At 38.3% G+C, this 27323-nt stretch overlaps 1 protein-coding gene across 6 annotated transcripts in view; it reads right to left on the bottom strand.

Annotated features, from left to right (window-relative positions):
- CELF2 (CUGBP Elav-like family member 2) overlaps nt 1-27323 on the bottom strand; it is a 558673-nt gene that overhangs the window by 278039 nt on the left and 253311 nt on the right. The window lies entirely within an intron of this gene.

Raw genomic sequence — 27323 nt, forward strand, 5'->3', positions numbered from 1 at the left:
ATTTTCATGATGTTAAAGAAAAAAATCTAGTCAGTCTCCTCTTTTTGCTACCCATCCTAATTGCTTAATACTTTCTATAGTCATTCCTTAGATCTTTTCATCCAACCTGTAGCAATGAGGAGCAAGGCAGCCCATATTAATCTCATTCAGGCATCACTTACTGCCACTTATATAATTGCATTCTAGACAAGTAAAGGGGTTTTGGAGTCTGAAAGTCATCAATATCTCATTTTTATCTGTGCTCCAGACATGAGGAGCATCACTGTGCAGGGCAAAGAATAAAGCCAGCATTAGAAATAACAATTTGGCCTTTGGTCTGTTACAAACCCATATCTACTGCAAGGTCTGATGTTCACTACAGCTCTAAAAATAGGTCTCTGAAGCATGAACCCCAATTAAGGAGCTGTAAAAAAAAGAAAAGGAAAACCCACACCAGAGCATAGTTACTGCGGATTATTGGAGGTAGTTTAGGAGTAAATCCAGCCCTGACAGAGTTCCAGCAAAATGGACATGCTTGAGATGGCCCTGCTTGAGCAGTGGACTTGGACCAGATAACTTCCGGAGGTCCCTTCCAAGCTCAGCCACTCTGTGATTCTGTGAAAATCAGCTGCATTTGTTCACTACATCTCTGCATTCTGATAAAAATAACACAATGAAGTTCCTGTAGCTTACAAAATCCCTAAACTCCATATTTTAAAAACTAGCTAGTGAGGGAGCGGTTATGCTCCCTTATAATATGCAGGCATATTATGCCTGACTCAGTCAAGTTTTACTTTTCCCTGTGCATGCTGACTTCACACACTATGTTGGGCTCTCGAGGCTACAATCCTTACAGCATCTCTCAGAAGCAGGTTCCCAAATTCCACCAGGTGAGCACACACACCCATGGTCAAGTTGTAGTAAAGTATGTGCCTGACTCAGGTCTCGGATCTGCGACTTCTTTGTAGGGCAGCTTCATGGCATAATCATACAAAGCTTCTTAGAAACAGGTAGTGTTTTGAAGAAAGAGATTTGAATAATTAATTCTGTCTCTATAAGCACATCCACATTCCTTTACAAATCAGCACATTATTGAGTGCTGCTGGAGCTCCAGCATCTCTGGTCCCTCTCTTACACCATGCATGGGCAAGCCCCATGCCTCTGCACAGCCCTCCCCTTCTGTCTGCATCCGCAGAGCAGCAAGCAAGTTTGTTTTAGAAAGCCACAACAGTGGAAGAGCAATGCAATGAAATTTGCATGTTCAATTAACAGGCTGGGGAAGATTCACCAGCTTTTGGTCATATTCTTCCAGTGCCTATGCCTGCCTCTCTCCTCAAGACAGTAGGAGTCACCTGAAAGACATTGTTATGATATAAACCAGTTAGTACCTAAATCAAAAATAGCTTTTATTAGCTGTCATTTTAGAAGGATACCATTTCAACTGCTAGGTCTTGCAAGGACCCTTATGTTTATGAATGTACTACAAAACCCTGAAACAATTTATGTTTATTTATGCCCAGAAGTTGCTATAAATAAATAAAAAATACTTCTAAGACATGCAACCACTTTTCTCCAGCAGCCTTCAAAAATCCTCAGTATTTTAATTGAAGATTTTTTTTTTTTAAGCTGTATATGCAATTATTTTTGTAGAGTGGCACAAATGTAAGAGAAAGAAGTTGAAGGCAAAAATGTTTGCTCAGTTCAAACAGCATCACATGATGCTACATTCAGGATGGCATGCCTTTGAAAAGGCACAGTCAAAAATCTGAAGGTTTCAGTATATTCTTCATCTAGTATCTGTTTTGGATAGGACTTACAAAAGCGACTCCACGCTTTGATCAGAGAGGTATATTTAGAAAGGACTACATGAGCCAAATGATTTTTCCAACAGATTCCTGCCTTGTTTTCTGTCCACTGACTATCCAAATTGGTCCTCAGATGGTGATAAATGAAGGGACTTGCTTTAAAAAGCAATAGCCCATCACTAATCAGATAAAACAAGAGATATTATTTATATTGCGCTCTCATAACTTCAGAGGCCTTGGTTTCTCAAAACACTGCACTCATCTCTAAAGTTAGCAAGACTTAAACAAATGCTGACATGCTTTGCTAAAACATGGCCTTGAACCAACATTCAAATTAAAAAAATAAAACAAAAAGTACAGAAGACACCAGGCACCCTTTGAGTTTTATTCCTATTTAATGGACAGGCAGGTGTAGGAATAGAAAAGGAACGGGATGGGAACGAGCGAGGTGTTGGGAATATGTTCCAGAGATCTATTGCCAACATTACTGGGCACTGCTTATTTGAAAAAAAAAAAAAAAAAAAAAAAGGCATCTATTATGGTAAGTAATGAAATCTGTCACACTACAATGACTAGATGATGATCCTTGCAAAAACCAAAGGACTTTATCTTACATTTTTAATCAAATGGTGTGTGGTCTGACTACCATGTTATCCAGTTCTCCAGTGCCCGAAGTTGCACAGAGTATCTTGACTGCTGGGGATTTTGCTGTCTGTACTCATATTGCTGACTGCTGCAGCTTGCGAGGAGGACTTCCAACACAACAAAGCAATGATGAGAAAATGGCTGAATGAGGTGGGGTCTTCAAAGAAGTCAGTGTTGGTTTCTACTGACCAGAAAGTTAAAATTTCCCATCTACTTGAATGCAAGCAGAATTAAATTGGCCTTAAGAGCATTGCAGAGACCTGATTTAGCCCATCAATCTTTGGATATATTTTTCTTTTGCTGTGTGTCCTTAGCCTTCAAATCCCCTGAATTCATATAAAAATAGCTTTAAATATGTTGTCTATTTTTCCCCCTTCAGTTTGTTCATTAATTTGTTTGTTTTTAAACCTTTTTAATAATCTTACTTAGCAAAATGAACAAGCCCCTAGAAACTTGTCTAAACAAATTAAAACACGGGTAAGAAATGTAAAAGCTAATGTACAAATAGTACCAAAAAGAAAAAAAATGTTCTCACAGTCTGTGTTACAAGAACTGAGAGCATTTTCAAACCACATTTTGCACTGAAATAAAGCAGTGATTAATACATCAAAAAGCATTCAGTTGCTCTGAAAATCAGACTATTTTAAAAATTATTTCTAATACTTACATCAGTATCTTGGCACATGGAAATCACCTGAACTATTTATTTCAGTGGAGCAACATTCTGCAACAGCCTGAGGATGTGACCCGTACGAGGTCTATTATTTCATTTGGATTTAACCAGATAGAACAGCTTTCAAAGTGCATTACTTTAAAGGATGGTTTGATACAGCCTAACTTTATTAGAGGCTCAGCTGATTCAGAGGCACAGAAATAAGGCAACTGAAAATCTCCCCCCCCCAGTTCTTGGATAACTTCAGTTCTGTATAGAAGCTGGAGGCTGATGAGATGCCGATAAATAACAACTAGTGTTAGAGGAAGGAAATTGGTCCTGTACATTGTCATGAGCAGATTTTCTAGCTTTTTCATACAATGATATGAAAATTCTAAATGAAAGTAGATTTGAAAGCCCAAACCAAGGAAAACTCAAGTTTTTACAAGTGCTGTAATCCTGATATTAAAAAAAAAAAAGATGACAACTCCCTGCTCGTCTCAAGCCTTCCCAAGCTTTCATGACAGACTGGATGAGAAGTTTCTTACCTTCCCTTTCCATCTACATGCCCTTTGAAGCACAGTTGGGTATGGTTATTAAACAGCTCCCGCCTTTAACAATCAAAAATCCAAAGACCCATTAAATTGATAAAGTGAAAGACGACAACTTTAAGTGTGAAACATTTAAAAAAAAAAAAAGAAAGTTGCACCCTTGACTAAAGCAGGCAGAGTTACTTACAAGGAAGGCTAATCCATTCGACCTGCTAAAGCTGTATTTCACATTTGATTAAAAACATGCCACTCTAAGTACACAGAAAAGGCTGGAAGATGACGGAGTCGGGCCACTGCTGCTCCAGCCAATATTTTCTGTGAACTTGTGGGGAACTGGCAGAAACATTAATCTTCTTTCCATCCCCTTTCCCCCCACCATTAAATCCGCTGCTAGGAAAACACTCTCTTGTGATGCCCATGGGGAAGACGTCCCTGCTGAGACAGGATAAAAGACTTACATGACTGTTACTAGCCTGTGTGGGTCCATCAGTGGCTCATATCCAGGAAAGCAATCTTATACTCTGTTGATCTGTGAAAGAGCCCTCTACAGATCGTAAGTGACGAGCGAACCCCGTCTAGTTCCTGTTAGAAATGCACCTTTGCCAGATAAACATGCTACTAGGTTTCTGTGGCTGTAGTTTACTGGATGCTGCTATCACTGCGATCACAGAGAGGTGAAAAGATAGAAAGGATTGTGGAGAAAAATAGAACTTTTTTTTTTTTTTTTTTTTTTTTAAAGAATGCTGTATGCATTCTTAATTCTCCTTTCAATCCCTTGGCGTTGTAGGACGTTAAATGCACTGGAAATTTAAATTGGCATCCAGCATCCAGATCACTGAAAGAAGAAATGCAGCAGACTAGAAAATGAAAGAAGAAGCCAAAAGGCAAAAAGAAGTCTAAGCAGAGCTCCTGGCATATTTCCCCTTTCTCTCCCCTGTTTTGCAAGTCACACTATTTTCTAATTTGCAAGGAAAGAAATTAACCTGTAACAGAATGTCACAGTCCCTGACACACAACAGGGGTTTATAGCATTTAAGCCTCGGTAAAAATTAATCCTAACGTGTAAATAAGAAGTGGATTTTCTTAATGATATAACGGGGCCAGTTCCTTTTCTTGTATTAATTCTCCTGAGCAATAGAACCTATTTTACAGGCACTAGAGAAACTTTTCCCACCACTTGAAATAGGGCTTTTTTCTTTTACTAATGGAGTGCATCTGGGTCACTTCATAATTTAACCCCTTGCTGCATTTCCAAGGCCTCACATCTTTCAATCCAGTGTTGTACCATATGTGTTTATTACCACGTAGTGTCGTTTCACTTAGAAAGTGAGATTCATCAGTGTATTTTAAGTATCTTATCTTTATACTTTAGAGGGTGCATCTCAAAATTAAGGCAATTTTTACATTTATTAGGCATACATTAGCAATGTCAAAAAACAAATCAAGAGATCAGGAGGCTGTGGAGACTGCCTTGTCCCATCTAGTCTGAAATGGGGTCGGTATCACACTCAGAAAACACAGATCACCTGTATATACCTTACTGCCTCCAAATGCCTTCAATCTGGTGGTTCTCGGAACAGGTAAGATTCTACCATTATACATATATTTGTTTTTGAATGATGTTACTGGGAATGTGTATGACCAGGTACATCTGAAGGGAAAAATAATAATTCAAAAATATTATAAAACCACATTCCTGGCAGGCAAGAATAAGATTCAAATGTAAGGATCTCATGGTCATTCTGTGCTGCTTCAGGAAAACACTACATTTTTGCAGATTCTCAGAGCTGGAATTATCTAGCCTAGGGCAGAATCATCTTCTGCTTCACCCTGTTATTTAATTAGGCAAACATTAACAATGGGACCAAAGAAAGCAGCATCTGGGGAATCTCAAATATGTAAAACATGCCAGAACTGCAAAAATCTCAGTTGTAGGGCTTTACAATACAACTAAAAGAATAAAGCCTTCATATGAAACCACCCTGAAAAAAAGCCAGCCTATGAGATCTTCTTCTCTTGTATATATCTCTGAAGTTAATGTCTAATAATTGTTTAAGGATCTCTTGGACATAAAGTTATCACTGCTTGCAGGGATCAATGATACAGAAAAATGTCAAGTCTCATGACAGCAGTTATGTTATCTTTTGGTGCTGTATGTTTTAGCCCCCAGTGATATATGGTCTGCTTCAAAGGTCTTGAGATTATGAGGTAGTCAAAAAAATCTAAAAAAAGTTAAGACTTCCCCTTTTTTCCATAAAGTAATGGTTGTCATTCACATCCGAGATTCACTGAGCAAAACATAGAGTTTTCAAAAGCACCTGGGTTGCTAAATCTTCTGAGAGGCTGAAATCTATTGGTCGTGATTGGGATGAGGGCCGCCTAAATGCAGTGCAATACTGTGGAATAAAGTCAGTGGAAGTAGTGTTTTGTTCTGAAGATGTGATGAACTAACAAAAACAATGCAAAGGGAAAACAAGGAAAAAAAAACTGCTAAGGGGAAAGGGCAGGAATTATTTGTTTTGATTTGCAGCGTTTCTTCTCATGAGATAAATTTAGCCCATTACAACCCACTCTTTTTTTTTTTTTTTTTTTTTTTTTTTTTAATTTTACAAGGATAAACAAAGGGGAAAAAAAAGTTTTGCCTCCTATTCTGATGGACTGTAGGTCTCTTGCATTCACAGCATCAAAACATTAAGTTCCACCATTGCATATTATGAGATGAAAGATAACCACAGGTTTCCCACACACTACTTCAATATTATTCATAAAATCCTAGCTTCACCACTTCCCAGACAAACTGCATTGCAATACCTGAGATATCACTGGGTCTTTTTATGTAGTTTTCATTGCTCAATGATCATTTTCCTCTAGCTTGTAAAGATTATCTATGTGTTCATATTCCATAATTCAGAGCTATAAGGAGTTTAATTTTGATTTCTTTGAAACCAACTTCATGAAATCTGTTTGACCATAAAAGCTAATTAGCAAAGATTCTCAGTGTTAATCATGTGCAATAGATTATAGCTGGAGGATGCAAAAAGTCCATTTCTTCCATAGTAACTGCTGCATTCCATCATCACAAGCTACACAGCAATGCAAAGGTAATGACATCTTTATTTTATTTTATTTTTTTTATGATGGGATTCATCAATACTGTTATCCATTTTCAGATTTTATTTTTCCTAACATCTGCTAGTAATATCCAAGGAAAGTCTCTGGAGAATCATACAATCATTTTCAGATGCTAGTACACCGAAAATAAGGATTTTGAGATCCCAAGAAACGTTAATGGCATGTAGCCTAATAATACAAACATTAGTTCTGTCTTTGACTTATTCACATTACAGGCATTTAAAAAGCCCTGCTAAAAGCAGTGTAAGACAAGGCAGTTGGCTCTGTTCTTTGAGGGAAGAGAACTTCTGTATTCTGCAAGCAGCGTGGCCTGAGCAGAAAAGCTGCTCCATTCATGCCAGGCTGATGAACCAGCTTTCTAGGAACATACAAGGAAGAAAAGCCCAAGGAGAGCACGTGATACAGCTTGCATCCTCAGGGACAAACAAGTTTAAGCGGGTAATAGCAATATGATTCCTGTCTGACTTCCTGTCTGAAAGTAAAAACAAAGAATAATGCTGTATTGATCGCCATCCTTCCATGGCTTGGATGGCCCTTGGTGACTTAAGGAACTAAAATCATCTAGTAGTAGTTGACCTGAAACTGCCTTTCTCATTCATAAAGTCTAGCGCAGTCCAAATCTGCAAACTTTGGTGACCACCTTAGTACTGAGTAGGAAAAATTCTGGGAAGCTTCACTATCAGACAATTCACATGTTGCTTGCAATCAATTCTTTTTATTGTTTGATATTTCCAAAGTACCAATAGTGTTCTGCACCAGCAGGTAAAGGCAGGAAGAAAAGCTTCTTGTCACAAAGAGATTGCCATTTAGATACACTGTGTACTGACAAAGGAGAGTGTAATGGGAAGCAAAGAGTGAGCAGAGTAATTGAATGATGCATTTAAGCATACATTTTGTTATCTCTGTGGGGTTTTATGTTTGTTTTCTTCTTGACTTATTGAATTCGGTGTTCATACTTTTCAATCATTCATTAGCTAAACAGTTCTCTTGTGGTTTGCCTGGACTAGGAAATGAGGACTGGGACAAGCTAAAACTAGGAAAAAGGTGGGTATTTTCTTAAGTGGAGGCAGCTCACATCACTTCTGGAACACCTCTCACTACTTACTCATTAGCATTTACCACAGAGCTGCCTGATGGAAGCTATACTCTACAGAATTACTTTTTTTCTTAACACCAGTGAAGCCTGTACAGACAAGATGGTTTGCTGCAGACGTTGCAAATTGGCCAGCCAAAGCTCAGGCAACCAAATCATTGGGATTTGGAACATAAAGAGAATCTGGGCAAAATCTGTCTAATTAACTTGATAGATCATGGAAACGAGTGATCTTTTAGCATCTCTCTGTCCATGAGAATTTATTCTGTGAGACAGTATAATGGAAAGTATTAAGGGAAGGATTTCCTTTTCTCACCATAAGGAGTCAAAGGACAAATAGGTACAATTATTTTATACTTTATGTCCTATTTAATATTTTGTCTGATTTTAAAACTCTTCAAGAATGTGTCCACATCTGAACAACTAACTCCCCCCTATCCTGCAGTAATACTTATTTCTGGCCATTGAGGAGTAAGCAATCCCCCCAGCCTATTTTAAATATCTACCTTGGATAGTGTAGAACAGCCAGCCCAGATTTGTACAGTTGATATCACTATACAATTAGAATGCATTTTTTAGGTTTCATCTAATGTCTCAATCAATATTCCATGGGAAACATGGACCAGCAAATTTTACAAGGCCAACAAACACCAAATCTACACACAGCCTTTCCAGTGGAGGTATTTCTTACTTATTCTGGGTAATATTAAATAAAAAAAATACGTCTGAGAGTGATTTTACCCCATTTTATCACAACAATATAAATGAAACTTCTTAGCGAGGCAAGCAAAGACTGGTTGTGTGTAGCACTTTTCTTCAATATCGAATACAGAAAAAAAATCTGTTAAGAAATCTTAGGGGGATATCCTTAATTAGCTGATAAAGTTGTGCTTGTGACTGTGGACATTACAGTCTCTTGGGGCAATAATCATGCCTTCTAGTGTGCTTGTCCCTATGGGGAATAAAAATATCCCAACCCGTCAACCTGACTCTGGTCACTTTTCACCACCCCATTATTTGAATATTATTGCTAATGAAAACAAAATCTAATTTCTAAAAATATAACTACAGCATACATTCAGGGTCTCCAAGAGCAGACTGAAATCTTGTTAGTCAATATTATTCCTTCCTGTTAGAGCAGAATTCTTCTGCCCTCAGAAATGTCAGCTCAGGTTCAGCTCTGACGTTTAGGCAGAACTACTAAGTAGCCCAAGCTACTTTTTCGTATTACATTCAAGAAGCAAGAAGTTTTTAGGACAATACAGGTGATTTAGATATAGCTTAAAATGGAAGAAGATGAAGTCATCTACATTTTTAGTCAATGCTGATGTAAACCACAGTATGCAACATTTCCAGTTGCTACACACAAATCTATCTGGACATCTGGTGTACTATCCTGGCCATACTTTGTTTCAGGGGCCAATTATAACCAGCATCGTGATTGCCATTGTACATGATGAGGTCCTTAACTAGTGCATTACACTATATAAATGGGGAAAAAAATATATTAAAAATCTTAAACATTGTTAGATTTATATTTAGGATAACAGTGTCTTTTCAGCTATCCTTGCAACATTTTATTTCAGCTACATCCAGGAGTAAATCAGAAACCACAGCTATTAGAACACATTTATCCAACAGGTTTGGGACCTCTTCTTGGAGAATCAATTTAATTAAGTATGAGGGATTTTTAAATCTCATTTCATAACACTTTGTTGGTGCTTTTTTTTTTTTTTTTTTTTTTCAGGGAGAGGAAAAAATAACTTGCAAAACAAGTATCCCACATTCTGAAAGCTCTTTTTGGAACATATGGTCTTATCCTTCAGAAATTATGAGTTCTCTTGACACAGGCTGTGACAATCAACTTGCATATGAAGTACTGCTATATTCTAATTACTTGGTTATGCCAGGCTTTTCAACAAAACTTTCCCAGAAGTTCCTGTCACTCAATTTTGAATGTGCATTCAGAGATTTGAAGCCTTAATGAGCCTTGATCGAATTAAGTAAAAGCCCCACCCAGCCATTGAAGACAATCCCTGCTAGCTATGCTGAGGGTTTTGGCAATACTTAGCCCCAGGCAATGAATTCCAAGTCTAAGGTAACTTCCAGAGATTTCAGAAAACTTCAACCTAGAAACAAAGTCTCCCATGGAAATGGCATCAGCACACTCCCATCTCCTGGGAACAGATGGATCCATCACATAAAGCTTTGTGAAATGAGAAACAAGCCAGACTGGAAGCGTGGTACCGTATTACAAACTCTGCTTGCATTTCCTCAACACCTTCCTATAAAAAGACTCATTATTGACATTATGTAAATACACTGCATTGGGGTCATCTGATAGTCTCTTAACTTAATAATAGAGTGAATTTGGCTGGTGTATTAGCTTATCTCTGGCCTGGGATGGGCTGGTCCACATGAGTAGCATTTTAAATCTAAATGTGAATTTAGTCTGAATGGAATTTGCATCTCTTTCACATCAACTCTGTACAACTGCAAATCCCATATTTTAAAGAGCTGTGCCCAGTCACTTTTCAGTGCACAGTTTCTGATTTTGTCATCTCTCTGCGCTTCCCTTTCTAAAATTCAAAGCTTCCTTTCCCAAGTATGCATAGAAAATAAGATATTTACAATGATAAGCTCAAACAGCTCACTTCAGCACAGCAAACTACCTAAAGCCTATATGGCACCCTAGTGAAATATAACTACAGTGTAGGGCTGGGCATAATAGGAATATGCCCATAATAGGAATAATTTCATAGCCTATGCCCTGGCCCATGGACTGTAGCTGCAAAATATGGTAAGCTTTTCTGCCTCTCTCCAAAAATCAGTGCAGCAAACTGGATCCACAGACCTTCATGGGTCAACAGCCTCCAAACCTCCTGCTCTGCAGGGTGGAAGTAGATCCTCCAAACACACTGAGCGGATCAGCACAGAAATAATTCCAGCCCGTAGCCAGATATCCATCCTGGGGACCTGCCAGACTTCCCACTCAGCCAATCCATTTTTAAAGACAGGGCCTTATTAGCACCTTACAGGTCTTGAATTACTTTGCTGAATCTTTCTAATGAGACAGCAATCTGTCCCAGGGTATTAGGGAAGTAAATGATAGATTTTTACTTTCTGATTGGATTTCACAGGTGTATTCAAAGGTTAGGTGGATAATAGCAAGCTTGAGCACAGGAAAACTTACCCTGAGCAGCTGTAGGCTACAACACATGCAGAGACAGACTTGCAAATTCTGGCTTTTTGTCCTGGCAGAAAATGAGGACCTTTTTTTCTACCCTGCAACAGGGAATGGCCACAGCATACACGTTCTGGTTTCATCAGACCCACGTATAACCTTCAGCCCTACATTTTAGAGCTTTCTGTAAATACTCACACCCAACTGAAACAAACTTTAAACACCTACACCACCTCTTTTTCTCTGATAAAAGACTCTAATAAAACCAGTTCTGCTGGGAGCATTTTTTAAATGCATTTTTCTAGTTATGCTTCCCAATTTGCAAGCCATATCAAGAAATGACAATCTCTTACTCCCAGAAAGATAACTAAATATCTTTCACTGACCAAAATATTCATTAATGTCTAATGCTCAAAACCACGCAACAATTCTCACCTTACCAGTCTTCATTACATCAGCCTCATCTCTGCATCTTGCCAAATGTCACCACATATTGGGACCTGTAACATCACTACACTTTCCCCCCATGTGTTATTTCCAAAAAGTGAGAATAGTAACCTCAGGCTCCCTGAAATGATGGCAGAGACAACAGTGAGTCTTATCCCCCTCAACTTCCCCTGTCTGCAGCATGGACTTTTACATGGGAACCCTGTTGCGTAGGCACCCTTCAAGTCAACAGTGAAAACAGACAGTTTGGGAGAATGATTCATCTCACTCCAATATGGATCTGTAAAGGACTGTGGGATGGATCCCTTCACCTGGGAGGGTGAGGAACTGTTTCAGAGCAAAGTTGGAATAACAAAAATCAGTGATGAGTCACACAAGTAGGGAACCACATGGAAACACAACTTATCTCCAAGGGAAATGAGGAAGTTTGGATTTTTTCACTTCTTTACTAAAAAGTTTAGAATTCATATTTAAATTTGTGATTACATGCTTTTTTTTTTTTTTTTCCCTGTGAACACTCCCCATAGAAAAGTACAGTCAGAAATCCTCCATTCATAGATGCTCTGCAAAGCAAAAAAGGCATCCTCAATGGCAACCATTTTATGTAAATCGCTACAGAAAGGTTGCACTTAAACTGAGAAACTTCTGCTAGAGCAGCATGGGCAGAACCTCAGCTGTCACCCCTCATGAATGGTTTGGGTTGATATGGTCTTGACAGCTCCAAGAGTTGAGTCCTGCATGGGTTGTGTGCTTTGATTGTGTCCACAGAGCATCGTGGTTAAAGCATGTCTGAAATGCTGCTCCTTGCAGAGCTGGTTGGGAGTCAAGTGAGAGCATCCTGGTCCTCCAAAGGTGTCCCTGAGCCATAACATTTGACTGAGTTCCTTTGGTTAATAAGTATAGTGTTCTGTGAAAAAAGACCATAAAAATCTTTCCTAGGCAACAATTTTCCCCTATCATCAAAAGGGCATTCAAAATACAAAACCAAAATGCTCTTTCTGTAGATTTTTTATTTTTTTCAGTGCAGCATTATGTCTTTCCTGAACTCAAGCACTTCTCCAGCCTTACCCAGTAAACTCCTGTCAGCTGAATGCTATCATGTGGCTGTCCTGCTTTTTTCCCCAGTCATAGGAGCACAAGTCACAGGCTATGGTATTAATCCATGCAACCTATGCCTAAACCTACAAGATTCACACAAGTTTTGCAAGAAGAAAACAACTAAAAAGCAGAGAAAACTCTCTGTGCCTTTGATACCCTCCATCAATCCAGCAACATTTAGATGACAACATATTGCATGCAGTCACAAAAGAACATACTTTAAATAGTAGACTTGTTACAAATTTGTAAACATAGCTAAGCAATGATAATACCTCCCTTCATGCTTGCTTTTGGAACAGCTGCTGTCACTGTTGCAGACCATCTGCAGATAGGAAAGCAACTTTGCAAATACCTCCAAAATCCCTCTGCTTAATGAGCAGGTAAGGAGGCACAATCAAAACCTGAGCAGCAGCAAGAGATGCTTCTGCTTCTCTGTTCCCACATCACTAGCTCTTAGTACTAATTTCAAAGACTTGTTGATAAATTGGACCTGAGTTGGTTGAAGTCAACAGTTCCCAGGACTATTGTTACTGAGAACTGCCCTGCAGTTTGTGAAAGCATTTACATAAGCACAAAAATGATACAGTCTAGTTCAACTACTCTCTCGACTCTTTAAAATTAGTTTGATTTTATTTTTTTAATATAAAGAACAGTCCTTTGCACCATCTGATGATGTCTCTAAAGATCTAAATTCACTGCTTGGCTTATTACTAAGTTTTCCTGAGCTTGGAAACAAAGTTTACCCTCTGGATTTTGATGCAGGGCAAGACCCTGATGGCTTCATGGGGAATTTGGCACAGATGAGCTCAAGGAAAGGGCTGGGATGTGTAGAAAAGTGCTTGTTGTATGGGCAGCAGGAGGCAGCTCCATGCGTAGGAGGTGAGAGAAGGCAGCACGCTGGGAGTGGGAGAAGGCTACAAAGAAAGTCAGCTCAGAGGAGAGAGTGAGGAACATAAGGAATATCACAGTGTGTGGGATGAGATGAGAACAGAGATGTAGGTTTTTAGAGAACTTTAAAACAATTATAGGTTTTTACCATGGGAGGTTCTGTTTGACTAGATCAGAGCTCTTGCTTCCTTGTTACGTGCCTAGAATTGAAGCTTTCTTTGAAAGAGCTTGCTAATACTATTCTATACTTTCAATTAACATTTTATTTAAATGTTTTAAGATAGCTTCTAGATACATTAAAGCCTTACTGATGAAATCTTGAATATAATTTACATATCTAAGCCACATTTGCATTCAATAACAAGACAGCTTTCCAGTATGGAGTTTGCCATCAATAGCCCCCATTACTTGTGTCTTCCTGAATTTCCCTAGCTGCAGCATTCACTTTGAATTCAAAAGGTTGCAGATTTAGCTGAAAGAAAGGAGACAGCAATATTATCAGTGATCTGATCAGGTATCTTTTCCAAATTTTAGCCTGATATATCATATCAATTTTAACACATGTACTTAGTCCAGCCACAACTGGTGTATCTTCAGGAGCTTCACAAGAGACACAAATCTATTCTTTAATTTAGTATTCCTTTCTGTTAAAAAGAAAGTGAGTATTGTTCCTACAAATAAAACACAAAACGTCTGTATCTTTTCACAGTACATCTCCATGCTTCCCTCAGGGGTTTTTTCATTATAAAATCATATCTCAGTTATCCAGACTCAGAGTCATAAAACCCGTACGGGTCCAGTAACAGACAGTGATGATTGGAGTAGATTTTTTGGAAAGGCACATTTTGAGAATTTCTGAATGTACGGACTAGAAAAGATGGTGAGAGAGGCAAAAGATGTCTGGTGCATCATGTGCCTGAGAGCAGCAGCCCACCAGTGAGCACTGCACGGGCAGTACTGGATGCAGGAAAATCATCAACCAAGAGAATTGCCTCTGGTTACTCTGAGAGGTTCTTACACTAGAAGAATAATATTCAGGGTGGGCTTGGTGAAGGATTGTTTGGTTTTGGTTTTGCTCTGGACATTCTGATTTCTCTTATCTTACGGCTGATGCTTCAACATAAGATTTACGGAGACTATGAATCTTATAAGCCTTTAGAGAGTCACATGAAACTGGTTTTGATGCATGCAGAATGAAGGAAATAAAGGGAAAAAAAGATTTTGTTGTTGCTGTTATTTATCAGTAATCAGTTTGTGAACTCTTGCCACAGTTCTTTAATGTTGTGTCTTGTCTTCCAGAATGGAGTTGATCCAAAACCTGTTTTGGGGTTTGGTTCATCGGAAGAAATGACAGATGAAATTTGGAAGAAAACTGAACATCTGTATCTCTCAAAAGAGCAGAATATCAGAAGTCACAGAAGCTCTGAAAACCTTAGAAAAAGAGACTATAAACCATCTTCTTACTGCTATGAAAAGAGGTTTGCATAGGGAAAGTGAGGATTTTCTTGCAGGTATTTATTTCCAGATCTGCCTCTTCTAGACTTTGTCAGCTTGTCTGTCAAAGCAGCTAGTGAATAATGCCAGATGAACTGCTGGCTTCCTCCCGAACAACAACTCTTATGTTGCTATAAAGATGCACCGCTTCCACCACATATTTTTTATTGTCCAACACCCACTACCAAGACTGTACAGCATTCCTGAACTTAAAAAAAAAATCACCTGGTAAAGATCAAAATTCAAAAATCTGCATTGGAATAGCAAGCCAAACCTGACTGCCAGTATTTCAATGCCTGCCTGAGCTCTGAATTTTTCAAATGGGTTAATATCTAAAATGTCTGTTACGTTCCTGCTACTGTGAGAGAAACTCTTGATGGGAATTTATTTCCCGTTATGTCACATTCACTACCTGATGCAACTGCTGAAGAAAGTCAGTCACTCACAAGACAAAATGGAAGGCAGAAGAAACAGCAGAACCTCTCACTGACTTGCCCTAAACAGCACCAAAAGAAAGAAGAACTGACAAATTTTTTCTCAGTCATTAAAGAAACTTTTTATTATTATTTTCAATCAACTAAGTACTTGTCATGCATCAGACTCACTATTTTTACAGTAAAACTTCAACGAAAATCTGAATCTTCAATTTATAAACTCTGAATTAATTCTAAGTGACCATAAAAGGTCTGGGGTTGTGGCATGAGTTCATAACTCTGCCAAATCATATCCCCTTTAAACGACATCGCTCTCTTTCACCTTGAAAGCTTTGAAATAGAAGATACAAGGCACCGCTTTAACTGAATGTTTTTTCTTATATGATTTTTTCTCCCATTTCTGTATGCACAATATTTTCCTGGGGGATGCTTTTTTTTTTTTTTAAATCCCAGCTTCAACTCCTGAACTGATATTTCTACAGGCATTCTCTGTAACACAGAGAAAAAAAACATCAGCACTGCATCCTTTCTGTAAGAAAAAGCCACAATGAAATGCCAATTAGAAGTTTCTGCTGCTGTGCACTCATAGTGGTTTGAATACTTTCTTTGCAAGTTGGGGGCAGCTGTTACACACACAGCTCTGGACTCCTATGAAAAACAGGTCATGGGGTGGGGGCTAAAAGAAAAATCAATCAATCAATAAATGAAGTACTTCCACTGTTATCATTTTCTGAATTTTTTAAATCAGACAGAACACTTGCAAGCTGTACGTCACATTTCTTTGATTGCCACCTTTCTCTTCGTCTTCCCACTGCTCAGCGCTGCAGCCTGCGCTTCAGTCGCCTGAGTTTCTGCTGACTCCGTGACCAGCTGCTGCAGCGAGCCCGCAGCTCCACTGGGGTCAGAGGTGCAATATCTGTGCTGTTATTAGAGAAATTACTCAGTGCAATTTCACAGTTCAGCAGAACAGACTTATTGCTTGTATGCACTGTGTGTGTGTGCCTTAACAAGCACTTAAAGTTTTTCTGCTTCTGTTCCTTCATGGAAACATCTATCTTTAACAGCTTTAGAAATGTTAGTGGCCAAGGTTTCTTTTTCTACTCAACTTTAATAAGGAATTACTACCTTGCGTTTAATAAGGTTTATAAGAGCTGGATTTCTGATCTCTGCTATAAATTCAAAAACAACAAAATAACCTTTATATTTTAGAAAAAAAATAAAGAAAGTAACAGGTGGCTTTTTGGTTACATGATTAGCTTTATTATTACGTTCTAAATATTCAGTGTTAGCAGCAACCATCTCTTCTTGTGAATGCCTTTCCAAATTCAATTGCTTTATCCAAGTTATCTCTGTTTATTTCTGCAAAGGCAGGGCCAGGGAAAAGCAAAGCTATTTCTGCAATACTTTATTTTATTTATTCTCAATGAAAATGAGAAGGTCCTTTTTACAGCTGCACAGCCTATAATGTCAGCTTCAAGCAATCAGCTAAAAAAAAAAACAGTCACTTTGCAGGTTTAAAAAAAAAAAAAAGAAAGAAAGAATAAAGAAAAAATCAATTCATGTTGTCACAGTCTATCTAGAGTCATATTGTCCCCAGCCATTGATACAGAATGAGAACATCTGGGGATTCAATTACTCATGACATGAATAATAATATTTCATTTTTGTTAAATAAAAGTTTTTAGTCGCAGGAACTTCTGCTTACTTCCACATGTGATCCTGGAATGAAAGCTCACAGCGCCTGAGATGCAGGAAGCTACGATCTCTTTGGCATCCACGGATGTATCAGTGCAGGTGCATCTGCACCCCCAAATAGAAAAACTTGAGGAAAATAATTTTTGAGCTTCTAGGTAAAAGATGGGCTCCTGAGCTCCTGGCCTTGGCAGATTACCTAACTACCACAACTGCCTTTTAAGAGCATGAATTAAGAGCCTGCATCAGAAATATGGACTTGCTATTTGAACCTAAGTCTGTGATACCTGCAGCTGTCCAGTATGTTTGATTAACCCAAACCATCTATCTAAATAGTTTTAAGAGATCTAAAGAACTTTATTATTATTATTATTATTATTATTATTATTATTATTATTATTATTATTATTATTTAGGTTTTCAGTTTAAGATTAATCTCAGTTCATATGTTTCAAGAGAGTGCCACCGAAACTGAGTTTACAGTGTGTAACTTTTTCTTAATTGGGTAGAGCTGCCTATAGTTTTATTGACAAAGTTGGGCTCAAATCAGGTGATAGTCATTTTCCAGCAATGAATGGGCAACAATATTCATGTTAACTTTGCAATGACTTGTACAATCATTGTCATTGTGCCATCAATGTGGGACTATTCTCCAAAATTTAGCACACTAACAGTTGTGACATGACTATCTTAAAGTTCAGAAAGGGCTGAAGGACAGTTCTACATTTTTTGTGCTAGGTGAAGCCTGGCATCTTGTTTTCTCCCCTCCTTTCTCCATGTTCATTCATTAAGAACAGATTATGGCAAACAGACATGATTTGCATCCCCTCTACAACATCATGGCTTTGCTGAAGCTTAAGTGTTCCCTGCAGGAAACAGTGCAAAAGCCTTAAAATTCCAAGGGTCGGAATGAAAAATATGTTCCATTATAGCCCAGCTAAGAGAAACGCCGCGCTGGCACTTTGCTGTTATAGAAGTGCTGCGCAGGGCACAGCTTGCAAAATACATCAGGAGAACATATAAAGAAAGTGGGGTAGGTCCTCAGTGGCTCTGAACTGGCAAAACATCATTGCTAGTAACAGTACCACAGCCCCACTATGAGATTGCTCTGAACACCTGAGATCAGGGCTCTCAGTTGTCTTCTGCTGACCACAAGAGCTTTAGGGACCTCCTGGTTATAATGGCAAGGTTCAGATGTGAAAATCTGCATCACCTCATGGGAGGAATCTCAAGTCAGCACCCTCCAAAAATAAAAAACAGTCACCAATTACTGCTTGCAGGTCTTGTGTCTGGTTTTATGTAATGTATCTAATCCCACTGCGATCATTGCCTTTTAAAAATGTTTAACATTTATGGACTCCAGTAAAAATGTTTTTAATATAATGTAGATGAAGTATAAACTGTTAACCTTGAACACTAGGGAAATGTGCTAGGGTTTTGGTGTTTTATTTTTTACACCTAAATACTTTAGTAAGGATTCTCTAAGTGTTGCTAACATAGCAAATCTTTTGGAGTCATTCATGTATTTGCAATTTCTGTAAATGATACAAAGGTATTTCATAAACAAAAGTGATGCTCAGAAGGCAGAAAATGTTGAAGAGAGAACTAAAGCAGTATCTTTGCTGTCCCAGGACTATTGGTGCAGGTTTCTTGACGTTGTCCCAATGTGTCTTACAACTGCTCTTCAGGGACCAATGCTAACGATCACACACACACAAATCCTGTGTATCAGCAGTTCATTTCTAACTCTTTACTAAGTGTATGATATAAAAGTAAATGTGCAGACAAACTGGAGGGAGCAGCTGATTCACCAGAGGACCGTGTTGCCATCCAGAGGGGTCCTGACAGGCTGGTGAGGAGGGCTGACAGGAACCTTGTGAAATTCAAAAAGTGCAAAGTCCTGAACCTGGGGAGGAACAACCCCGGCCACCAGGACATGCTGAGGGTACCCAGTGGGAAACAGCACTACAGAAAATGACTTAGGATCCTGGTAGACCCCAAGTCGAACATGAGTCAGCAATGCGCCCTTGCTGCAAAAAAAGCCAAGTGTATTCTTGGCCATGTTAGGCAAAGTGTTCACTTGGTCAAGAGAGGTGATCCTTCCCCTCTGCTTAGCATTGGTGAGGCCACACCTGGGGTGCTGTGCCCAGTTCTGGGCCCCCATTGCAAAAGAGACACTTGGACATACTGAAAATAGTCCAGTGGATGGCCATCAAGATGATCAAGGGACTGAAGCACCTTGCTATGAGGAGAGGATGAGGGAGCTGGGACTGTTCAGCCTGGAGAAGAGGAAGAACAGGGGGATCTTATCAACATCTATAAATGCCTGAAGGGAAGATGATGTCTGGCTATTGCCAGGATAGAGGCAATGAACATGGCCAAGAGGACACAAACCAGAACACAAGAGGTTTGGCCTGACATCCAAACACCAGGAGGCAGAGCTTTCCTGTGTAGGTGACGGAGCCCTGGCACAGGCTGCCCAGAGAGGCTGTGGGATCTCCTCCTTGGAGATCTCCAAAAGCTGTTGGACATGGTGCTGGGCACCCTGCTCTGGTGGCCTTGCTTGAGCAGAGGTTGGACCAGATGGACCCAGAGCTACCTTCCATCCTTAACCACTCTGTGATTCCATGATAAAACTCCAGATCAGTCACATGCCTAACCTATGCTGTAGCAAAAATACTAAGAGAAATCTCATCCATGTCAACAAAACACTCCTAACCTTCTGTTGCTGGGCTGTTTCTCCAGAAGCAGATGTGTATACACATTTTTTTTTTCTCCAAATGTATATTTACATCTCAAATTATTCCTAACAAGATTCATCCTTTCCACTGACTTTCTGATGATCTTAAGTGCTTAAACATCACTCAAGCAAAGGGTACACACAAATGACTAACTTGGTGAATGAGTATTTTGAGTAGAAAATGAAGCTAGGGGGAAGGATGTCTTATTAAGCTTGTCCCCTTTGCTGTTTCTTACATCAGATTGACCTCTCAAAACCCATCCATACTGATCCCTTTCTCTGTCTTCATTCAGGTTGCCATTCAAAGGCTCATTTTTTGAGCAAGCCTGAGAAATACTATTCCTGTGTCAGTCAAATCTTCTCCCCAGACCAATGTAAATTTAACTTAAACCAGTAAGATAGTGCAGCACTATTAAGTGGAACAGATAATGAACCTAAATAACTGCTCAATCTTATTAGCGTAGCCCTCATATACCTTCCGTTTTTCTTCAAGCCCTGCTGCTTAGCATTCATACTGCCTGATTTGAGACTAAAATTAGATTATAGGAATGCGTGCTTTTTACAAGAGGTCTTTTATTTGTTCCATAAAGTATTTAGCACTCTTTAGGCACTGTATAAATAAAAATAATCACGATCTTGGAATTCACCTTCAGGAATGGAAATGAAGAGATCTGAGTCCTTTCATTTCTGCTACACATTATCCTCATTGGGCACGTATGGATGGCAAGGCTTTGTAAGACAAGTTAAAAAGAAGCTTGGAAGTCTGGTAAAGGTGAATAACAGGAAAAAAAAAAAAAGAAAAAAAAAAAGGAATGTGTGTCTAGTTTAAGAATTTTACAATAGGGATTAAAAATAAAAGCCCTACCTGAATTTTAAGATAAAGATCTGCTGTCAAATTTGTCAAATTCATTAATGTTTGTGAGAGATGCTAACGATTGCTGGTGAAAAACAGTGATGGGTTCAAAAGCCAGATTACTGAGTAAAATCACTTACACTCATTTTAAGATTTAAAGGTTATGTATAATTAGGAGCCGTTTCAACACTGCAAACAGTGATTTCTGAAGGCTCTGCATGTTGAAAACAGCTACCTGCCTTCTGGGTCAGAGCTGTATCAAGTCCAATAATCACTTTTTCTGACTTTCCCCCTCCTTCCCAAGGTCTATATTTAGGACTTAAGTACCAAATATTGAAAGTTTTTTGAGGTTAAGGATGCCAATGTCCTCAAAACTCCAGCAGGCACCAGTTTACGTCATTTGCTGCTTTAACACTTCTAAAACTCAGTCTGCTAGGACTCACCTTAAATTAAAGCTATCATCAGGTGAAACATCTAGTCTACGCTATTCCCCCAGGCTCCACTTTCAGACAGCAGAGAAAGAAAAACAATTCCCCAAGGTTACTCACCCTGTCCTGAGATAAGGCACCTATTTCTCTTCATTTCTCTCCTGGTTCTTTAGACTGAGGATGCTTATGATCACTAAATTTAGGCAATGTGAATCTTACAGTTAGTACCTTCATAATTTTTGAATGCAAGTCATCAGTAAGCACATATGGATAATCACCTCTATGCTCCTTAGACTCCTCTTAAGATTTTAAAAATATCTCTTCAGAAAGGGATCAGATTGCACATAAGTGTGTATTAAGATTAACATCAGCTGTAAAAAATAAATAAATATATAATTCAAAAGGGAAGTAAAATGACAACAAAAATGCCAACAGCTACCAGAAGGAATAACTCCATGTCACATTTTAATGATATTGAAGCTTTACTTAGAAAAAAAAAAAAATCAGAATAGTAAATAGACAACATTTATATTATTCCTTCAGAAAAGCAGATTCACTTATAATAACATCAAACCTGTTGCTATTCCAAATAATTACTGTTGTTTATATTACTGCACCTCAGAAGTACCATACAGCATCAGGGCATTCCTGTATAACATGTATAATAGGCAGTCCTGCCTGCAGTACAGAAAAACAGCTCAAAAGTTGGATGAAAGTATTATTTATAAATAAGCATCTGAGGCATAGAAAAAGGTCAAATGTAAGATTTTTAGTGATTAGTTACATTGAGTCTCAATTTAAAATAATGATTTTCTTCAGAAAGTGGCAGGCTTCGAAATTATGAAAAAACTGCTCTTTGAGACAGTTGACTCCAGAACATTAAATATTGAGAGTTGGAATCTTTTTCTCTTCTTTTTAATGATGTGGTTTCAGAAAAGATACAAGATGATATAATTTCCAAAGACTAACTCTGGTTAGCTGCATATAGTTTGACATTCAAGAGATTTTAATGTTATCAGCTACCACTGCCTGCCACCTGGGATGAGCAACATTTTCTTGACCTATTATTTATATGCCTTTAAATGAAAGTGAATTTTGAGAAGAGATTTGGAAGTGGAAAGCAGAATGTCTCCATTTGAAGAGGGGGGTCACAAATGGACTACACCAAATCCCTGCTTTATATAAAGACGGATAAAACTTTAGAAAATCTTTTATCAGTGTAAGGAAAATTCTGTTGTAGACCAGGAGAGAGAGACGTATAGTGTCAGTGGATGGGTGTTCAAGCCTGGCATCACTAGCAAAGCAGCCCTGGTGACATGAGTGGACATCCATCATATACGAAGCACAAGAAGAAAAACGTATAATCTCCTGTTCTCAGAGTGAGAGAAATTGCTAGGTAGAAGACCTCAACCAGAAGGGGAACAAAAGAGCAGACAGAAACTAACCCCAGCTCCTCTGTCCCTGCAATACCCATGAAGATAGCAACTGATCTGGATTTAGTCCATATCTCTATTACTGTCAGAAAAAAAAATATCCTTTTCATTTCATAGTAATTAAAATGCTCATGGATGTTTTATTAACTCACTCTACAGAGCCACATAGATTTTATAATTCATCCAAGCACTTACAAGTAGTTACTTGGGTTAGGCTGTCAAGACAGAAATGATTCAAAACCTTGTGTACTTAGCTCTTTGGAAGACATATCATTCCCTAACACAATAGTATTAGAAAGACTGCTGACAGTTAGTGATCAAGAGATTTCATTTTGCTTGTCATATGGTGGGTTGTCAATTCTTCTTTTTCCCTTTAGATAAAAGCTTAGTTGCATTAGATTTAAATAATGGTAAAGTTGCAGGTTAACATTTTTCAAAAGTACTGAAGTGACTTCAGTACTCAAATTCTATTTTCAAAATGCTGTAGACACGCTGGAACACATCTCTACAGTAAATGAAACTTAGGCACCATTAAACAAATCTACAAAAGAGTGAAGAATTAAGCATCAAATCAAGAGGGCTTAAAATTTGTAACCTACTCCAGACTGCTGGCTTAAAATATATGAAGACTACAAATTATTTTAAGAGAAGCTAACGATTTAAATTTCCACACTGAATATAACTTTTTGACACATCAATTTATCCTTGCTGTTATATTCTATTGCAGATTTCCTCCCACCCTTCCAAAAAAATTTCAATGACAATTCTAAATGGCCTTTACCTCAAAATCTAAGTTTTACTGAGTTATGCTCAAGACTTAAGCAGGGGCTGCAGAGATTTCTTTTTTCCTCCTATGAAAAATATCTATGCAAATTATTTGTTGATTTAAGAAAATCAACAAATAAGAAAAGCCTAGAAAAAGCCTAGAAGAGGAAGTGACCATTTAAACTTTAATCCCCCTGAGTAAAATGCAAAATTGAACCGCTACATAAAAGATGAAAAGTAAAACAAATTTTACTTCTGTTATCATTACTAACCTAGTATTAAGTAAATAAATAATCCATGTGGTTATTCTATATTTAAAATATTTGTTCTTCTTTAAATATAAAGTACCTTACACAGAAACAAACAGAAGAGGCTAGAGACTGAAATCATTCCTTTGATATTGAAGCAGAGCATTTTCTCATTTAAGCTCCAAACATCATCTCCCCTGTGCCCGCAGGGCTTTGCACTGTGCATGAGCACTCCACCTCACTAAATTACATCTCCCTGGACATGGTACCATTCCTCTCACTGGCTTGGCTTAAACACTGGTCTTCGAAGGGGTGGTTGCTAGCATGGTTATAACAAGTCTTTAGGAGCTTATCTTCATTCATTAATTGTTCTGCATCATGCGTAATGGGGTTTTTCTCAATTTAAGGCATATATACTTTTAATAATTTCAGTTTGGTCTCTTATTGCAAGTACTGAGTATATAATGTGGAGAGCAAATACAGTTTGAAATAAGACTGCCGTAGCAGCTATAGAACATCTAAAAGAAAAAAAAAATAGGCCAGACCTTTATTAAATTTTAAAGTATGCCTTCGCTACACTCTTGTAAAGATCCAAATAGGGTATTCAAATCTCTAGAGATCACCAGTATAATTTCTTTATCATGTTCCATTTAAAATTTAATTATGTAGTCTACAACAAGAAATATCTGAGTACTCTAAATAGGTCATGCAATGAACAACTTAATATTATTATAAAGTTTTCCTTGTGAAGATCCTTTCTTTGATGTGCTGTTGCACACAGAAAGCCTTTCTTCGAAAAAACAATATACATTCACAGATATAATAATGTCATTTAATATAAAAATTGTAAGGCTTCTTTATCATATTTAAAGTTTAAATTTTCAATTCCTTCTCTAGTCAGAGCTTCTTAAAATCATCAGAAATAACTGGTAAATTAGAACTGACACAATATAATTATAGAGAATATTGTTATATCTTTCTATAGGCAAAGTTAATCTATTAGGTTTCCTTCTAAATGATGCCCAGTAACTCAGATTTTTCCACTTCTTCCTATGAATGAAACATGTTCTTCAGCGGCAAAAAGTAAGGTAATTTCTTCTTGCTTTTAGATAAAATCATTAGAAACCAATCAGCAGTATTTCATGGAAAATGGCTATACTAAAAATATAGTATACCGTTTTCCAAGACACTTTGTTATATTTGCTTTTTTATTTCTATTTTTTTAAAAGCACATAAAGACCCTAATCTTGGTTACTACAGAAGAGAAATCTTTGCCTGTAAATTCTGACTACTTACATAGCTTTCTGGTTACAAACCTCTAACTTCTCTTTAGTAAACCAACTATGTAAAATTCAGAAGTTTGATTTTCTGCCTTTTTTTTTTTTTTTTTTCATCAGTGCCTAAATCTCTGGCAGACAAAATACTCCAAGTATAGACACATCTGCTCACACATGGCTTCCAGTGGAGACCCTTTCACCAGGTTTACAAATGTTTGAAATGTGTTTGATCAATCTTGGGACATAAGTATATCCATGAACCATTACTGCCCTGAGAAAAGGTATAATGTTTGGCTGCATAAGTGAGAGCTATGTTTCTAGAAATACATTTTTTTAAAAATTTTTTATTTTTAAAAATTTTTGCCCCATTGGACCAAATACAACTAGCAAAGTAACTATGAAAAAGTGGTTATTAATTTCATTATTTCAAGGTGCAACTAAGATTTTATATGATATAAAGTAGCTTCAGAGTGGGGGTGTGGTAGGGAACATGTGGTGTGGCATGGAAAATTAGACAGTTTCACAGTTACAAATTAATAACAGCAAAATGGTTCACTTAAAGTTTCAATGAAGAACATAAAATATTATATTAATACATCATAAGATAAGATTAAAAGCCCTAGGGAACTGCTTTCTTAGAGAAATGTAGGAACAGGTGAATCCCAGAGAAGAGCTGAGAAGAGCCAAACTGCACACAGCTGTAAACATTTATTTTAAATCTAGACAAGATCATTGGTTTTAATATTTATAACATAATTACATTGCCTTGTGCACATTGTTTGTATAATCTGATTTTTACTTGCGACGTCTTGCCACAGTTGAAATTAAAGCCTTGTGGTAATAATTCAAAAAACACATTTAGGCAATCATTAATGGCAGGTATGAAACTGGATGTTTATTCTAGCACCTGGATCTCTTATTTTAACTTTAATTTAAAGTGGAATTCATTTCAGCAGTACAAGGACTGCATGTTTCCAGTGTATTAGTCATGTAATACCTAACCAATTTGGGGCATGTAGTCAAACTGGAAATATTTTAGCACTAGAACCAGAAAAAAAAAACATTCCAGATCAAGGAGACAGATCAAGGAATGGCTACTCTGTTGAATCTTTATTTCCTTTTTCTTTGTATTTGAAGAATTGTAATTCTTTTGCACAGAAAATGAATAAAATCTTGTTTTAGGTAGGCCTGACTATTGGTCAGCACTTCAAATGCTTGGCAAAACTTCACAGTCATATTTTTGCTTGAACAACCAAATGGTGGTAAGTAATAAAAAGAATCTAATGAGTGAACAACTGATATAAATCAAACAAGTTTGTATCCACAGAACAAGGTAATGCATTACAGAGAGTGGGATAAACATCACATTCACTGAAAATCTGCATTTACACAGCTTATCAGTACAGATGAGTCAATGCCATGCAAACTTCATGAAGTTCAAGAAGGCCAAGTGCAAGGCCCTGCACCTGGGCTGCGGCAATGTCAAGCACAAATCCAGGGAGGGTGGAGAATGGATGGAGAGCAGCCCAGAGGAGAAGGACCAGGGGGTTAACAAGAAGTTCAACACAAGCTAGCAACGTGCGCTTGAAGCCAACCGTGTGCTGGGCTGCACCAACACAGCAGGGCAGGGAAGGGATTGTCCCCCTCTGCTCTGCTCTCCTCAGACCCCACCTGGAGCCTGCGTTCAGCTCTGGGGCCCAGCACAAGGACAGGGACGTATCAGAGCGAGTCCAGAGGAGGCCATGAGAATGATGGAAGGGGGCTGGAGCACCTTTGCTCTAGAGCCACACTGAGGGAGTTGGGGTTGTTTAGCCTGGAGAAGAGAAGGCTCCAGGGACACCTCCCAGTGGCCTGCCAGGGCCTGAAGGGGCTGCAGGAGAGCTGGGGAGGGACTGTGTGTCAGGGGGTGTGGTGGTAGGACAAGGGGGGATGGTTTTAAACTAAAAGAGGATAGATTTAAATTTGATATTAGGAAGAAATTATTCACTCGGAGGGTGGTGAGGCCCTGGCCCAGGCTGCTCAGGGGAGCTGTGGCTGTCCCATCCCTGGCAGTGCCCAAGGCCAGGCTGGATGGGGCTTTGGGCAGCCTGGGCTGGTGGGAGGTGTCCCTGCCCATGGCACAGGGTGGCACTGGGTAGGCTTTGAGGTCTCGTCCCACCAAAACCATTCTGTGATTCTATATGATTGAACTAATGAACCCGACACACCGTAAAGGTAGCCTTTTTTTTTTTTTTTTTCTCTCTCGGAAGCAGAAACAAGTCACATGTATTACTATACTTAAAGAAAACTGACTTTTCTGTAGATTTATTCTTTTAACATTAACTTTTACATGAACTACAACATTGCTATTTATCAAAGGATAAAAAAAAACACCCCAAACCATTACCTCATTAAAACCCTCCTGCACTTCACAGAGCAAAACTGGTGGCAGAAGATGCAAGAGGAATGAGAGCACCATTTCTTTTTGCTCAGAGAGAGAGAGAGA

Source organism: Anas acuta, chromosome 1 (assembly GCF_963932015.1).
Source record: "Anas acuta chromosome 1, bAnaAcu1.1, whole genome shotgun sequence".
NCBI lineage: Eukaryota > Metazoa > Chordata > Aves > Anseriformes > Anatidae > Anas > Anas acuta.